This window comes from Micrasema longulum, unplaced genomic scaffold (assembly GCF_059751315.1).
Source record: "Micrasema longulum isolate JH-2025_06_02 unplaced genomic scaffold, ASM5975131v1 h1tg000177l, whole genome shotgun sequence".
NCBI classification, from domain to species: domain Eukaryota; kingdom Metazoa; phylum Arthropoda; class Insecta; order Trichoptera; family Brachycentridae; genus Micrasema; species Micrasema longulum.
Window position 1 is genome coordinate 538044 of NW_028277382.1, and position 15791 is coordinate 553834.

The window sequence follows — 15791 nt, forward strand, 5'->3', positions numbered from 1 at the left end:
AATAATATCAATATTTAAGGGACGGTTTTTAATAATGAATTATAGTTCAAAATTAGATGTATCTGGGTAAAAGTAAAATTTTTGAAGAGGATTCCACATTTTATTCAATAAAGATGTTTTTTTTTTTTTAATATTGTAAACTATACTAGTATACTATCAAATTATTTTTGATTTAAAACTATTACTTATGAACAAAGAACAGGGCTTAAGTGATGAAAATATTAGTGAAAAAATATTTTGAATTTGTATAACCTTTAATGTTTTCTTTGTGAAGCGTTATTAGCAATGACGGCCGTTATCATGTTGCCCAGCATTATTTCATTTCTGAAGCTCCACTGAAGACTTTAGTAGGATTTTATATTTTTCTGGGTGTCTTATGATGTGTCGGAAATACTGCAACTTGCGGATTTTAATTATTTATATGATTTATTTTCCTTTACACATACTACTCATCACGTCTTCATTTCAGACTATATCTTCCCATCGAGTTTTGAGAATCTTTCCATTCATTTACTCATCAAAAGTTTATAATTATTTATTTATTGATTTATTTATTTATTCATTCAAAATAACAAAATAAAATATTTATTATATTATTAACGCTTTTCAGGCTATGCCCGTGTCAAGCCACAATAAATAACAATAAAAATACATAGTTAAATTAAATAGATCAAATTATTATGACATAGAATAACAATCTAGAAAAAAAGGTAAATGTAATAAATAATCAAATGCCAAAGAATACAATGCAAAAAAGATAATCAGAAATAATTTTTAAAATATAAATTATACAAATTAAGAATCACACATAATCAAATATACAAAATAGTGGCATCATTAAAATCAACAAAATAATAGTAGTAATAAAAAAAAACAAAATAAGAGTATCATTTAAATCAAAAGAAAAAGAATATATATATATAAAAGCAAAATTGAAATGATAATTGAGATATGTATTCTAGAAACTCACTCAATACTATAGTAAGAAATATAAGAAATAGGAGCAATAAATCATATGCCAAATAATAGTACGTACTAAATTAAATTAAACAAATTATACAATCATTATTAGCAATAGGAAATTTTTTATGAATCGTTTTAAGTTAAACTTAATGCAATAAGTTTATTAATGGAAATATTATTTGAGGTTTTAAAATAAAGTGAAACTCATTAAATTCCTGTTACTTTGAACATATTACAACATAGATAAATAACACATTTGAGAAGGAAATGTAGAAGTCTAGGTATCTACAAGGCTCACTGACTGGTTTAAGTGGCCACTTTTTAAAAATATTTTTTCTTTTTAAATTTTTTTTTCGTTTGTTTACAATATACATAAGAGATAAAACAGAGTATTTAAAAAATAAAGGATAATTTTATAGCATTGAAATACATATTAATAGTAAAATATTAAACAAAAATATTACACTAAGTCATGGCCTGTTTGTGAGTATACAAGAAAATGTTAATAAATTTTTGCTCCTATAATAAAAAGACAGTTATAATTTTTTTGTATAACATAAGAAAGAGAAAATAAAATAGTCTTTAAAAGATTAAATGTTATATTAAAGGTTATTTTTATTATTATATTACTTTACACACTGCTTAACATTCCCCATTCTGCCTATATTTGTAACATCTATATTCCTTCAATTCTTCGATCTGTTGATATTTGTTAACTATAAAATACTAAAACAAAAATTGTGGAAATATAAAAAACATCGGGCTTAGAGGCCTAATAATTATTAACCTTGTAAGGCGAAAATGGATAAACAAGTATGTCTGACGGCGCAAATCTTCGGAGCTTACTATGAGGATCTAAGAAAGGCAGATAACATATTTATAATAATAATTATATAACGTGAATATTCTCTATTATCCATATTATTATTAATGAGGTGTAAATCTTATATTCGCTGTCAAAGGTTATATTTGGTCCCATGATTCAGTATCCTCATTCCCACCCATTATACGACCTTCCTTACATTAACCTCTAGATTAAAGGGCTCGGTATTGCCATCCCGAGGTACTTTCCTAGATGATTTACATCGCAAGATTGAGTGTAGCCACCAGTAAAAGCGAAAAATCATATTTGGAATATTTAACTCTGGCACGTAATTCGAATCCCGCATACGCACTGCGCCTGCGCCTAGAAAAGCGCGGCAGTTTTGCATATCAGAAAATGGAGATTTTCACGTCCGCCATATTGTTTATGTTTATCCTGTGGACGCGAGTGATATTTTATTTAAAGCTCTCGGTTAGGGGGATTTAAGTTTTATCGAGTCTTCGCTAAACCATTGTAACCAAGAATTCCGTAATTTATTTAACGTATCCGTGCAAAAACAAACGAGAGAAAATGAATTGATTTTAAATTCCCAATTTTCAGTAATCTGTGACAGGGCAGATGATGAATACAGTTCTGTGTGTGTAATAAAGGGTGTCTCAAAACCTATATATACATTTTTTATTAAAACATACTGCAGTTGAATTTTTGGTGTGTTTTCTTTTCATTGTAAAATAGGGGTTACGTCTGGAACACAACATCCGACAAATGCTCGCCATGGCTTTGTTGGCAAACGTTCACCCTTTTCACAACATTTTGACTTAATTGTGGATGAGTTTTGTCAATAACTCGTCAAATTTCCGTTTTGCGCTCTGGATCTTTCTGTGAATTATTTTTATGCACTTTTGCTTTAAAAAATCCTCCAGCAAAAGGCCAGAGGTGTCAGATCATACTATCTTGGTAGCCTGTTAACTTCTCCCCAGCGCAAGACAATCCTGGAAATTTCGTCGGAAATAATATTGTTTCTGTGGCAGGTTACACAATCTTGTTGAAACCAAATGTCATCAATTTCAACTTCATCCAACGGAGGCAACAAAAAATTAGTCAACATATAGCGATTACAAAGACCATCTACGGTAACTGCATTGCATCCTGCCGGTTGCATTCTTAAAAAAATACGGGCCAATTATTCCGTCGCGTCAGTCCAAAGTCCACACCACACGGTCACACACGCTGGGTCCATAGGCTGCTGATGGATCACTCGTAGATTTTCGGTCCCCCAAATTCCACTGTTCTGTTTATTGACGTACCCACCTAGTTGGAAGTGCACCTCATCACTAAAGATGATGTTTTGGAAAAATTACCATCGACTTGTTGATGCTCCATTATCCGATCGACGAATAATCAGCGCTGCGCATGATCTGTTTCTTTTTGTTCAGATCTTTCGTCTAAATTCGTGGCAAAGAGCGTCAGGTAACGTTAAATTGTTGACAATGATAACGAACGGAGGTGGATGGGAATTCGTGTACATTTTCTCTATTCAAGCGATCGACCCATACGAGGACAGCCGCCTGTTTTATCATCCTGAGTGGAGCAAACAGTTTCAAATTTATTAATTACATTCTCCACAGTAGCTCGAGATGGTGCATAATTATGACCAAAAAATGTGCCGCATTTTCGAAGCGTGTCTGTAAAGTTCTCACCATTTCGGTTGAGAATTTTCACAATTTCTATGTGTTGCTCGACTGAAAAACGCTGCATGATTCAACCTCAAATTTTGTTGATGACAGAAAGTGATATTTCATACGTGATTCGAATGTAAATAAAGAAGGGGTGTCTCTGACATAAGTGGGTAGAATATTCCATTAGCAGCTACTACAGTGTTTATTACGCATTAAATATAATTACTGCTTAAAACCTGAACGAGAAATTTGCCGATAAATTTTGTGCAGTGTCACCTGCCTGTCAATCAAACAAGCAATTAGCAGGTACCTACCTACTCTGGAAGAGAAACCGGCCAATAGTATTCTAGAACTTGCCTGTAATATATATGCAGCACATGTTTATCTATTGATATTGCAAGTCAGGGATCCTAAACATTTTATTAATATTCTAAATTCTAGAGCTAGTCATGTTTTTGGAAAGTTACAGTTACAGCATTTACTAAACATATAAAAATAGATTGTAATAGAAAAAAACATCTATCATTTATGTAACTATATTAATTAATAAAAAAATTACAAATTTTTCTATACTTCCATATTTCCTTCTCAAAAATATTCTCCATCTCTGTTATGATGTGTTATTATAAATAATTGTCTAGGAGGTGAAGTCCAATTCGTGTACGTATATAATGTAAAGGAAAACACCGGTGAGAAATAAAAATACAAGTTCTTTGTTTTCAGATCTAAAATAAAGAGTTTTTCTTCCGTATCAGCAGATTTTGATATAGGAGTATTCCGTACGTATTGGATGCACTAGGAAACCAATGAATCGTGAAGGGTTTTTCTCAAGAAGCAATATATCAGGGATATGAAAAGATGAAAGGTTGCGCAAGATACGGATCCTACTTACTATATAATGTATATTTACCATTTGGGTGCATTTAAATTGGAACAAAGAATACATCATTTTAAATTTATCGCATCTCAAATCATATTTAGCGAAATATAACGATGTCATTTTGTATCGAGGAAACGAATGCATGAAAATCGACACTTTTATTTCATGTAAATAATATCGAAAGAGTTCAACGTTAATTTTAAATTAAGTATTCCAGTTGAACATATCAATTATACACACTTAAATAAATGTTTAAATGAACAAACATGAGAAAGTAGAAGAAAACAATAAGGTTTTTTATTTTTATTTCAAATATTAAATTCAATATTTGACTGTTCCTAATTGTTACAATTAATTGACTCACGAGTGCCTGGCCGGGTTACCCGATTTAATATACTCTTCTATGTAAATGTATCTACAACAAACTACCGTACACATTTGCTAATAAGGGAAATTCATGCGTTTGCAAATGATATAGATTTATTTAATGAAACAGTTTTAAATTTTAAAAGGCAGTGTATCAATTTATTATCTTCAAATTTAAATACCTAAATACTAGTATGTTGATTAAAATTATATACCTTTAATTAACTTAAGTTCTTTTTATATTACTGAAGGAAAAAAATATCCTTCTATTTTCTCTACTGCAATATATGTAGGTACTATATGTATACCCATATATATTTTACCAATATGTATAGATGGTTTTTTATATTTTTTAATTTTTGAAATTCATTTTTATTTATTGCTTCTTTTGTGTAAAACACATGTCGGTCTTTGTATTTATAAATGTAAAATATGTAAATGCCTACAAGGCGTATAAATGAATAAATAAATGTAAGTTTCATTGTTAAAAATCGGTTATCTCTTTGTTTAATTTTATTTGATTAAAAAAATCAACTATCGCACATCAAATAGTCAATTTAATCAAAATAAAAAAATTTATTGAAACAACTCTTATATTATGCTAAAAAATGACAAAATAAAAGCTTTACGATATATCTGTAAACTCGCTTGATGGCTGTTTGACACTTTTACACTAACATTTATTTGAACACCGCCATTTCCAAACAGTGTCATATTTCAAGTATTACTATTATGACAATCGAGATTTTCTTTAAAAAATGTAATACCTATTTTTAAGATCAATATAAATATATACGACACGCCGGAATTGTTTTAAAGGGTGAAAAGAAAAACAAAAACACTCAAGAAAAAATACATAGTTTTGAGACGTGTTGATTTATTTTTTGTTTCTCCTGGAAATTCTGTTTTTTTGAGTTACTACTCCATTTTAGCGGATATGTGACAAGTTTTTAAAAAAGGATTTTTAGTAAAAAAAAATATAAGCATAGTTTATACATTAACATATTACAACAGATATAAAGAACATTTGAGTGAAGGTAATATAGAACTCTAGGCATCTACAGGGCTTATGACCTGTTCAAGGCTGGTTTAAGTGGCAACATTGTTGATAAATCCACCTGGTCCATGAAGAAGTATAGAAATTAAAAAATTAAAAAAATTCAGGCGTTGCCTAGTGTGTAGTTGAAATAATTCAATCAGATGAATCTCACCCGCATAAATAAAGGTTTCAGCTCTTTAATTTCACAAACATCAACAAATGAAAGAATTGAAGGAATATTTATGTTCAAATATGGGCGGAATGCTGAATGTTACACAGTGTGTAAAATTGCCACTTAAACCAGCCAATGACAGGTCAAAAGCCCTGTATATGCCTAAACTTCTATATTACCTTCTCTAAAATGTTCTTCATCTCTGTTGTAATATGTTAATGTTAACAGCTCCCCAGGGAGTTGAATCCAGTCCTTTTCTCCAAAAATGTGGACAAACTCAAAATATTATTGATAGTAAATACAGTATTAGTATTTATTTATTTATTTTCAGTTCACAAACAGTAAAAGATATCACAATATAAATACAATTTATAAAATAAAAAATAATAACACTAAACATCTTTCATCAATTATATGTGAACACCGATAGTCACAAAAGAAAAATTAAAAATTATATATGGACCAAAATTTAGTTTTCATTATATGTTATTTTAAAGCAGTTATTAGAATTTATATAAGATTAATTTAAAAAAAAATAATTTAAGATAGATACAATTTAAACAATCGAATATAATTTTACTAGATTATTAATAAAGTCTCTTAGCAGTAATAAGTTTTTTTTAATGTATATCAATAAATTGTAGTAATAAAAGTTACAATAAAATAACATAAATAAAAAACAATGCGTACTCTTATTTAGTGTATCCGTTTTATTATTGTTATACATGTTAGTTAGGGTGAGTATATATATTTAGGGTGTGTTAGGGTGTGTATGGGGGTGTGAGTATTGTGTGCATGCGAGAGTGTGTAGTGAATATAAGTGGACTTATTGATTAATGATTTTAAAAAAAAACTGTTTTTTTTAAAAAAAAACCTTAATGAGGAAACGAAGAAAAAAACTTAATAAGAGCGCTCCTCCGCTATAAGTGAATAGTTATATATATATTTTTTTTTACTTTCACGGCTAAATTCTTTCAACAGAATTTTACTTACAAGTTCCAAGCTAATTCATTTTATAGAAACAAATTTTTTTTTTTTAATCTTCTCCATCAAAACATATGATCAATTTATTCACTATTGAAATCTTTCATTGTCGAATCAAGCAACCTCATTTCCTTATGTAGGTGTTATGTAACGAAAACCACTGTAAGTTTTATACAATTTATTTCATACACGATAAAATTCCCGGCAAGTGTTTCACGTCCGGACTAAGGATTTCTGAACAATAAGTCATTCCATAATAATCACAACATTAAGCTTTCGAAATAAAATCGTAAAAATTGAGGTATGTGAATATTCTTTGAGATCTCATAATTCCGTGTAAGGCCTTTGTGAATAAAGGGAAATAAATGATATAATATTCTATTACTATAAAATACTATAAGGAGAAGGAAAAATACCACGGCCCGTTATTATAGGACTATAAAGTACGAAAATCGTTTAAGAAAATTTCATTTAACTTTTTTATACGATAATTTATTTTTTATCGTGAGTGTGGAGTCCCCTTTACGTTTCGTTGTTGAAATAGCCGTTAGCTGTGGGGGTAATTTCCCCGAAAATGCTAATTTCAGTCAAATAAAATAAATAAAAAAGGTTGAAATATAAAATACTTTGCCCTGGAAGTTGTAATGGAGTAATGATGCCTTAATTTCTATCCATTTTTATGTTTTAAAACCTTTATAAGTCGTAATTTAATTATTTATTTATAGCCATTTACCTATATTCATTCATTTTACACCCAAAGGACTTATACCTGGGGTGGTATTCTGAACGAGTTTACAGCGCACTATAATCCGTATCTAGTACGTAAAAACGTGCTATACAGCGCTATGTGTTTTAAAGCGTGATAGAACTTTAAATTGAAATAAAATAAACAAATATTTTTTAAGAATGAATTTAATTTTATTGTGTTTAAAATAATGAATAACTTACACATTTTATTTTTGAAAAATGATATCCTCCGCGATAAGCAGTTACATAACGCATTCCTTCTGTCCAATTTTCGGTCACATTTTCTAACAAGATTGCCGTTATTTCTGAAATTGTGCCTGTTATATTGGCTTCCAGTGCTCAGAAGGCTGTTGATTTGTATCTTTAGACTTCATGTAGCCCTACAGAAAATAATCCAATGGCATCAAATTACAAGATCGTGAAGGCTAATTAACTGAACTATTTCACAATAAAATAATGTTGTCGCCTAACTTAGCATGTAAATACATGGTTTCACAAAGAGCCCAACACGTCTATGGAAATGACAATGATTTTGAAGTAAATATTCACATTTTGCAAGTGCTGTTCGAGTGTAAGGCGTACGATGATTAACTTGAGTATTGTCACTAAGCGCAAACATACAAAAAACTATCATTATTAGTTTGATGATCAATCGAAGCGTATCTCAAGCATTTTCACTAGATACGCGAATGCAAGATAATCAGTCTTTACTTCAGATGCTAGTTCAGAGACTAAGAAATACTTCAGAGTACATATAGCAAAATAAATTAAAATAAATTCTTAAACCACTTCTGAAAATGGGACAAAGAATCAACAAATAAGGGACATCTTGGGGTGTCTCATCATCACATTTCTGAGAGCTTAAAATGGTGAAGATAGCTCATAAAACATCCGTAGCCTGTAAGGATTTGAGTCAGTTTGTAGCCAACTTGCTGCGCTTCCTTGAAATGAAAAGCATTAAAGATTGTTAGAAAAAATATTTTAGTTATCATCCCATGTTAGTTGGAGCATATTATAGTCAGAGCCAGAGCTACCATTGGTTCAGATAGCATAAATAACCATGCACTTTCTTATAAGGGAAGGGAAAAAAATATGCTGGTATTAATTTACAAACGTGCATGCTCTCCCGTCCCGTTTCAATAAATGACGGGGTGCTAGATCCCGTAAACCCGGCGGCACTGCGTGTAGTGTCCACAAATTCCCTATGTCTTTTTGTCGGTTGTTAAATATTGTTACGCAAATATGACATGAACTACCAACGAACAGTGGACGTCCAGGACGAAAGAATATAACACCTTGTAAAGTAGGCATTTAGAACGCAATTGCAGTATGTGGCCCAGCTAACATACCCGCGCTTGATTAAAGTTTCCAAGGTTAGCTTGCGTTTGTCCTCTTATATCGCTTCTTACAAATTCAAATCCCTGCCCAAAAAAAAAATTGACAGTTAATTTCCTGGAATAAAGGATTGAATACATACAACATAGATGTGCGGTTTTCTGGTGCACGTGTACTTTGATTAATACGGTTTTTCTCCACCTTTCTTAAACTCCAATGAAAACTTATAGTTTTGGTAGAACGGAGAAACTTATATAATTTGTCACGTTTTTTATAGAGTTCTACAAAGTGGATTCATTTTCTCCAAACCGATTTTCATCGCTTCCTTCCAAGTGACACACTCATAAAATTAAAACTTTTCGACTTTAAGTAAAATGACACTAATTTGTATTTAAACCAAAGCCGAGAAAATGGTAAAAAAAATCTGAGTACACATTTTTTATTATCATTAAAACAAAATAATAATAATTTTAGATATTGTGGTAAATATAAAAATGTATTTTTTTATAATTTGTATTGTAAATCAATGTAAAATTCCGTCAGGATTTTAATGACAGAAACAAGCGATTTAATTATTTTAAGCGAAGGTACCAACGCAACGGTTCGGTACGTGCACATACGAAATGATTTGTATTATTTACAATATGTTAAATTTGTTCAAATGTTTGCAAACAAAATACTGGATTAAACCTCCTAGAGAGTTATTAGGATTAACAAATTACAACAGAGATGAAGAACATTTTAGTAAAAGAAACATAAAAGTCCAGGCATTTGAAATTAAACCTACTACTCCAAGAAAGAGCGTACAAATTAAAAAAATGTTTTTATGCGTTGCCTAGTATGTAAAATAATTCAATAAGATGAATTTTTTCACAACAATAAAGGTTTCAGCTCTTCAACTTCAGTCAAATCAACAGCAGCGTGGACATAAGTCTCTTTGACGGTGCCCAGATATAAGGAAAAATTGCTCGTTGCCTAACGAAAAAACCTGCTCAAAGGAGCTCTCTGTTATCTGATAGCCTTAGCATCTTTGGGCGGATAGAAGGTAATCTAGATTGGACATTAGATAAAATTAAGAGATGTAAGAATTGAAGAAATTTGGAAGTTTAAACACGGTGAATGTTGGCAAAGTAGCCACTTCAACCACGTCTGAAGAAAAATCTACATTCTATTCCATAATGTTTCTTATTTCTTCGTGGTTTCTTTTTACCTTTGAATAATATATTTAAGGTAATTTTTATTTTTATTTTAATTTTTAAAATTTTAACTTTGATTGTAACATATTTATTACCGGAATTTACATTGAATTATTTATACAATAGATTGAGTAGTAAAAGTTTACATTTTTTAAAAAAGGAATAACCCGCTAAGCCTCTTTTTTGAGGCTTGTTAGCAGGTAAGATAGAAAGTATTTGGAAGGAGGTAATGAAAAATACACCACAACACCCAGACCAATTGAAAAAAAAATTTTTGGATTTTTTTCTTGCAACTAGCGGGAATCCAACCCGCGACACCAATTTTACTGTTGGGCGTCTAACCAACTACACCACGGAACCTGTCTAAATACTTGTCTACATATTTTTTGTTTTTGCTGGAGAGTCATCTAAACTGCCGAACTAGAGATAGTTTTCCCGTTCTAAGGCAATAAATACATATTTTTAAATAGTAAATAATTATTTTTGTTGTTAATATCATTTACTTAAATAAAACATTTTTATTTATTTTGATAGATTTGCAAACTCATGTTAAGACAATGTTTATGCAATTATTTATAAATGAGATACAGTATTATTACTAAAGCACACATAAGAATATGTTCAAGTGCGCCGCAATTTCAGATTTATAATTAAATAATAAATGAACACAAATAAACGTTATCGTTATATGAAAAAAAAATATTTATTTACGGTTCCATGAACCTTTTACATAATTACAATAAAACCAGGGAAAAAAAAATACAACAAAAAATAACATAATATTAAAAAAAGAACAAAAACATCGAAAAAAATATACAATGGTAAAGAGTATTTAAATATTAAGTAAATAAATATTACATCTGTAACAAATATAAATATTTACCTTTATAAAAGAAATGTAGATAAAAGGAAAGTTAAAAAGTTTACTTCATGGTTTATATAAATATAAATATTAAACAATAATAAATTTTAAAAATAAGTATGCACACAAGAGTTAAAAGTTAAAGCAAAAGTGAAGAACTAATTATTATTTGAATTTTAAATTGTTAATTCTTTTTAAAAACACAGGACTTGATCATCAGTGGCGTGGTATAAAATAAATCTAAATCATCACTGTATTGATTTGCAACTGGCTGCATGCAAATAATCGGCAATATCAAAAACAAATACAGTTCTTCCTATATTTGTATATCATTCGTTTTTTTTTCTGCTGAATATGTTTTGTGACTTAAATTCATCACATCGTCGTTAAAAAAGACGAAATTCAAATGTTTGAAAAAAAATATTTCGATGACATATTATATATATATAAATGCGATCCCTCAGGCGAATGTGTGGTAAAACGATGTATGATAGGTGCACAAATGTCGAGATCCGTGAAGTGTGTAAGGCTGAGACATGCATTATTGACAGAATCAAGAAAGGGGTGCTGCGTTGGTTTGGACACGTAGAGCGAATGGACAGCGAAAGAACGGCTAAAAGGATCTACGATGCAAATGTTGATGGATGCGGAAAACGAGGAAGACCGAGAAAGACATGGCACGATCAAGTCCATCAAATACTTTAAGATGGACATGTCAAAAATAGGAATAATCGGCGAGCGTGCATGAGAAGATGTATGAATGTAGAGGAAGCGAGGTCTGTATGCCAAGATAGAGTGATATGGCGTTCTATCCTCTCTGCCTATCCCTACGGGGAAACGGCGTGATGGTTTGTTGTTGACATATTTATGTTGCTAAAGATTTCAATGTGTAACACTTTACAAATAATTTGATTATAAAAAATAAAAATATTTTTTTCCATAAGCCATTCCATATTCAGTACATCTACTGTACTAGCGTACTTAACCTAAATTATAAGAACAGAAAATAACTCCCCTGGTAATTGATTAAGTTCCGTACCTCATTAGTTTAATCAGCCTCAGTATATTTGCGGATCTGATAATAATCCTTGATTAGGCTTTGATCAAACAATTGTTTACATCGCACTAATTTCGCAGAAAATAAAGGCGAAAACGATTAGAAGATCATTGTGCGAGCCAATTGACTTGCGTGTGTTTTAATTACCCAAAATGTTATTAACATTCAATTTTAAACAGAAGACGTTGTGTGTTTTTACTTTAAAAAATAAATAAATTACCCTTGAGATTCGCTATTAAAATAAAACAGGATTATTAAGTGTCTACTCACACCAACCAATGACATATTATCATCATGAAATCGATAATTGACAGCCCTGCTCTGCTTGAACTTATTTAAATTCGAATACCTGGTAGGTGCACTAGAAGTGAGGAATTATTTTTTTGCAACAATTCGCGAACCAACTTTGAAATGTACTCTCCTATACCCAGGATACATAGGTATGGAAATGAATTAGAACAAATATTTGAAATCTTCAATACAAATTCTGTTCATAAATTAAAACGAATTCTCACTCGTTATTTTTTAGAAAAATAATGGATTTATTTTAAAATATATTATTAAATTTAACTTTGTTTCCTGGAATACGTGATTTTTTATTTATTATTTAATATGTTAGACATAATTTTAAATTGTATATTGGTGGATTTATTGCCAAATGGCAACTTCTTCCAACCTACTGATGATGATGATTTCACTAAATAGAGGTATTATTATTTAGTAATTTAACTTTTTCATTTTTGTTTTATTGCTCAGAAAACTTTTATTTTCTAAGTACTAATGTTGTATTAATTTTTTTATTATTATTATCTGGTTATTCTCAACTTTACTGTGTTATATTTATATTTAGTATGTAAGATTTTATCATGATTATTGCTATATTAATTTAGAAATGTTATAATAATAATAATAATAATTTTTGGATAATTTATATAGCGCCATTTTTGTGAAAATCACCTCAAGGGCGCTGTAAAAGGGGAGGGCCAACGGCACGCGGTGTTCCCAAGCGGTCACCCATCCAAGTACTGACCGCGCCCAATGTTGCTTTACTTCGGTGATCGGACGAGAACCGGTGTGTTCAACATGGTATGGTCGTTGGTTATGTTTCTTTTTAACTTTTTGTATTATATGTTTACTAAATTGTTTAGTTTTAATTATTCTATTATTTTATACTATGTATTACATGATTAATGTGCACTGCTGTGATTATTTCTGTAAATTATATTTTTTTTGTAAAAGGTTCTTTGAACCGTTGATGTATAAATAAATAAGTCCAAGTCCTGTAAATCCTTAGAATTTTTTATTTCCATACCAAAACATTTTCCCTCACTGTTGCAATATATTTCAATCGTGATAAATCCATTAGGGTTTAAAAATTGTTGATTTAACTAACTGTTCCAAGAAATTGAAGGAATTGGAAAAAAACGTTTTCAGGTGTCACCTAATGGGTGGTAACATTCAGTCAGATGAATCTCACCCGCACAAATTAAGGTTTCAGCCCTTTTATTTCACAAGCAGATGAAATAATTGAAGGAAAATGGATGTTCAAACATACAGGTAGAATGATAAATGTTACAGTGTGTTGACCATTTAAACCAGCCAAAGATTAGTCGTAAATTTTGTAAATGCTTAGACTTACATATTCATCATCATCATTTCGGCACTGCATTGGTACACAAATCGCGGTGTTTCTTGATCATTTTTCTTACATGAAGGTAAGATGACCAGTCTTACGCTTTAGGTACCAGTCCAGGGCTATGAAATATTCTAGTCACCTTTTTAAATAAATATTTCTTGTCAATCATGTCAGGAATCGACCCCGAGACCTCTTCCATGGTAGGCAAACGCGCTGACCACTGCACCACGAGGCCGACTACATATTACCTGCTTTAAAATGTTCTCAGTCTCTGTTGTAATAAGCTTATAGTTAAGAAAAAAAATATTTACGATATTTATTAAATGTTATGCTAGTTTTGTCAAAGAAAAATAGGACTTTGGAGTTATATTTGATGAAATATACTCATTAGTTAGTCATCGAGAATAAAAATATCAAAGAAGGGTCTAAAAATACTTGGATTATTATGAACTGTATTGTTATGATTTGTAAATTGAAATTATCAATCAATCGATTCCTAAATTAAAAACAACTACTGCACAACATCATTATACTTACAGAGGAATTTTTTTTTTAATGAAATGAACAAAGATAATAAAAAGTACAGTCAGGAATACAATATATTTAAGAAAGAAGTAAAAAATTAGATCTTTAATTATTTTTTATGTAACACTAATTGAAAACATCGTTAATATCTTTTTTGTAATTTATTGATGTTATTCTAAAAATATTATTGATTAAAATAAAATAATCTATTGTAAGACGTCACTCCCCATTATGTAGACAAGAATTGTTTATTTCTTTTACGTAATGGGAAACGTTAATGTAAATATATGTACTTGATGAATGTAAAAAATTGAATTTAGTTGTAATATTGTATTTTAATTTGTTATTAATAAAAATAAATAAAAACTTTTTATTGCTCGTTGGATTGAAATCAATTAGAATTAAAAATGAAAAAATGCAAAACGAATTTCTCAAATTTGTAAATTTCAAAATATATTTAGGTACCACTCGAAAATACAGACTACATTTTTTATTGAAATAAAATGAAAGAGAAAATCATAAATTCAGATTTAGTGTTTTTGTAAAAAAATCTGTTTCCGATTAGGAACAGAACAACGAGACTGTAAATTTCATTTGAATATGCTGGCAGTCTCAGAATAAATGCAGATATTAATTATTTCTGTTTCTAAGACTCTTTTTTCATGGGGACAAACATAGGTGAATGTATATGTAGCAGGGGCGAATCGTCAAAATAAGCGATTATGCACAGCTTACCATTATATTTGACTTTTAATAATAATAATTTATAGTAACCATGTTTATGGGAAAATAAATAAAATAATTGTTATTTATTATAAATCACCATATATATATTTCTACAAAAAAATTCTATTAAGTGCGCCTAGCGCCAGCGTCCAGCCCATTCTCACTGAACGACGAAACTAGACGATTACCTCAGCTTATTCTTCCATACAAAAAAGTACACTGTATTTTTTGTCTTAATCCCAAGTCGGCTTTTTTAGTACTAAAACAAACTTGCAGATTACAAATATTATTAGAAGATTCTCTATTTGGAAACAAGTATTTCGAACATTATTTCCGAAGGACTATTTTTCTTTGATAAGATACCGTTGACATATATTATGTATCACATAAGACAGGTGGCGTTCGCAGTGGCCGTTTTAGGCATTATTCATTTAAAAAGAAATCGGCCAGTGCTCAAGTCTTGACAGTACCACGACAGTACTGTCAATGACAGATCATAATGGAAATATCTGCTGAATGTTATTGTGGTATTTGTTAATAAACTTTTGTACAAGTTTAGTATTGTATTAAAATAGTGTCGAATAAAGCTACGTATATCGCGTGGTTAATAATAATTGTTGTTTAAGTTGATTTTCACAGAACCACATAAAAAAATAGTCCTATAAAATAACATTACTTACATGTTATGTAGGTACTTATATTTAGTACAAATTAATGAACATTTTTTATAGATTATCAATAAAATAAATCACGGCTCGCCACTGATATGTAGGTATATGTATTTATTTAACTCGACTTTGA

General features: G+C 30.0%; 1 non-coding gene across 1 annotated transcript; it reads right to left on the reverse strand.

Annotated features, from left to right (window-relative positions):
* Positions 1-13084: 13084 nt before the first annotated feature.
* On the reverse strand, positions 13085-13203 carry LOC148283950 (5S ribosomal RNA). Its single transcript, XR_015825467.1, has one exon. It is a non-coding gene; the product is annotated as a 5S ribosomal RNA (ribosomal RNA).
* Positions 13204-15791: the final 2588 nt, after the last annotated feature.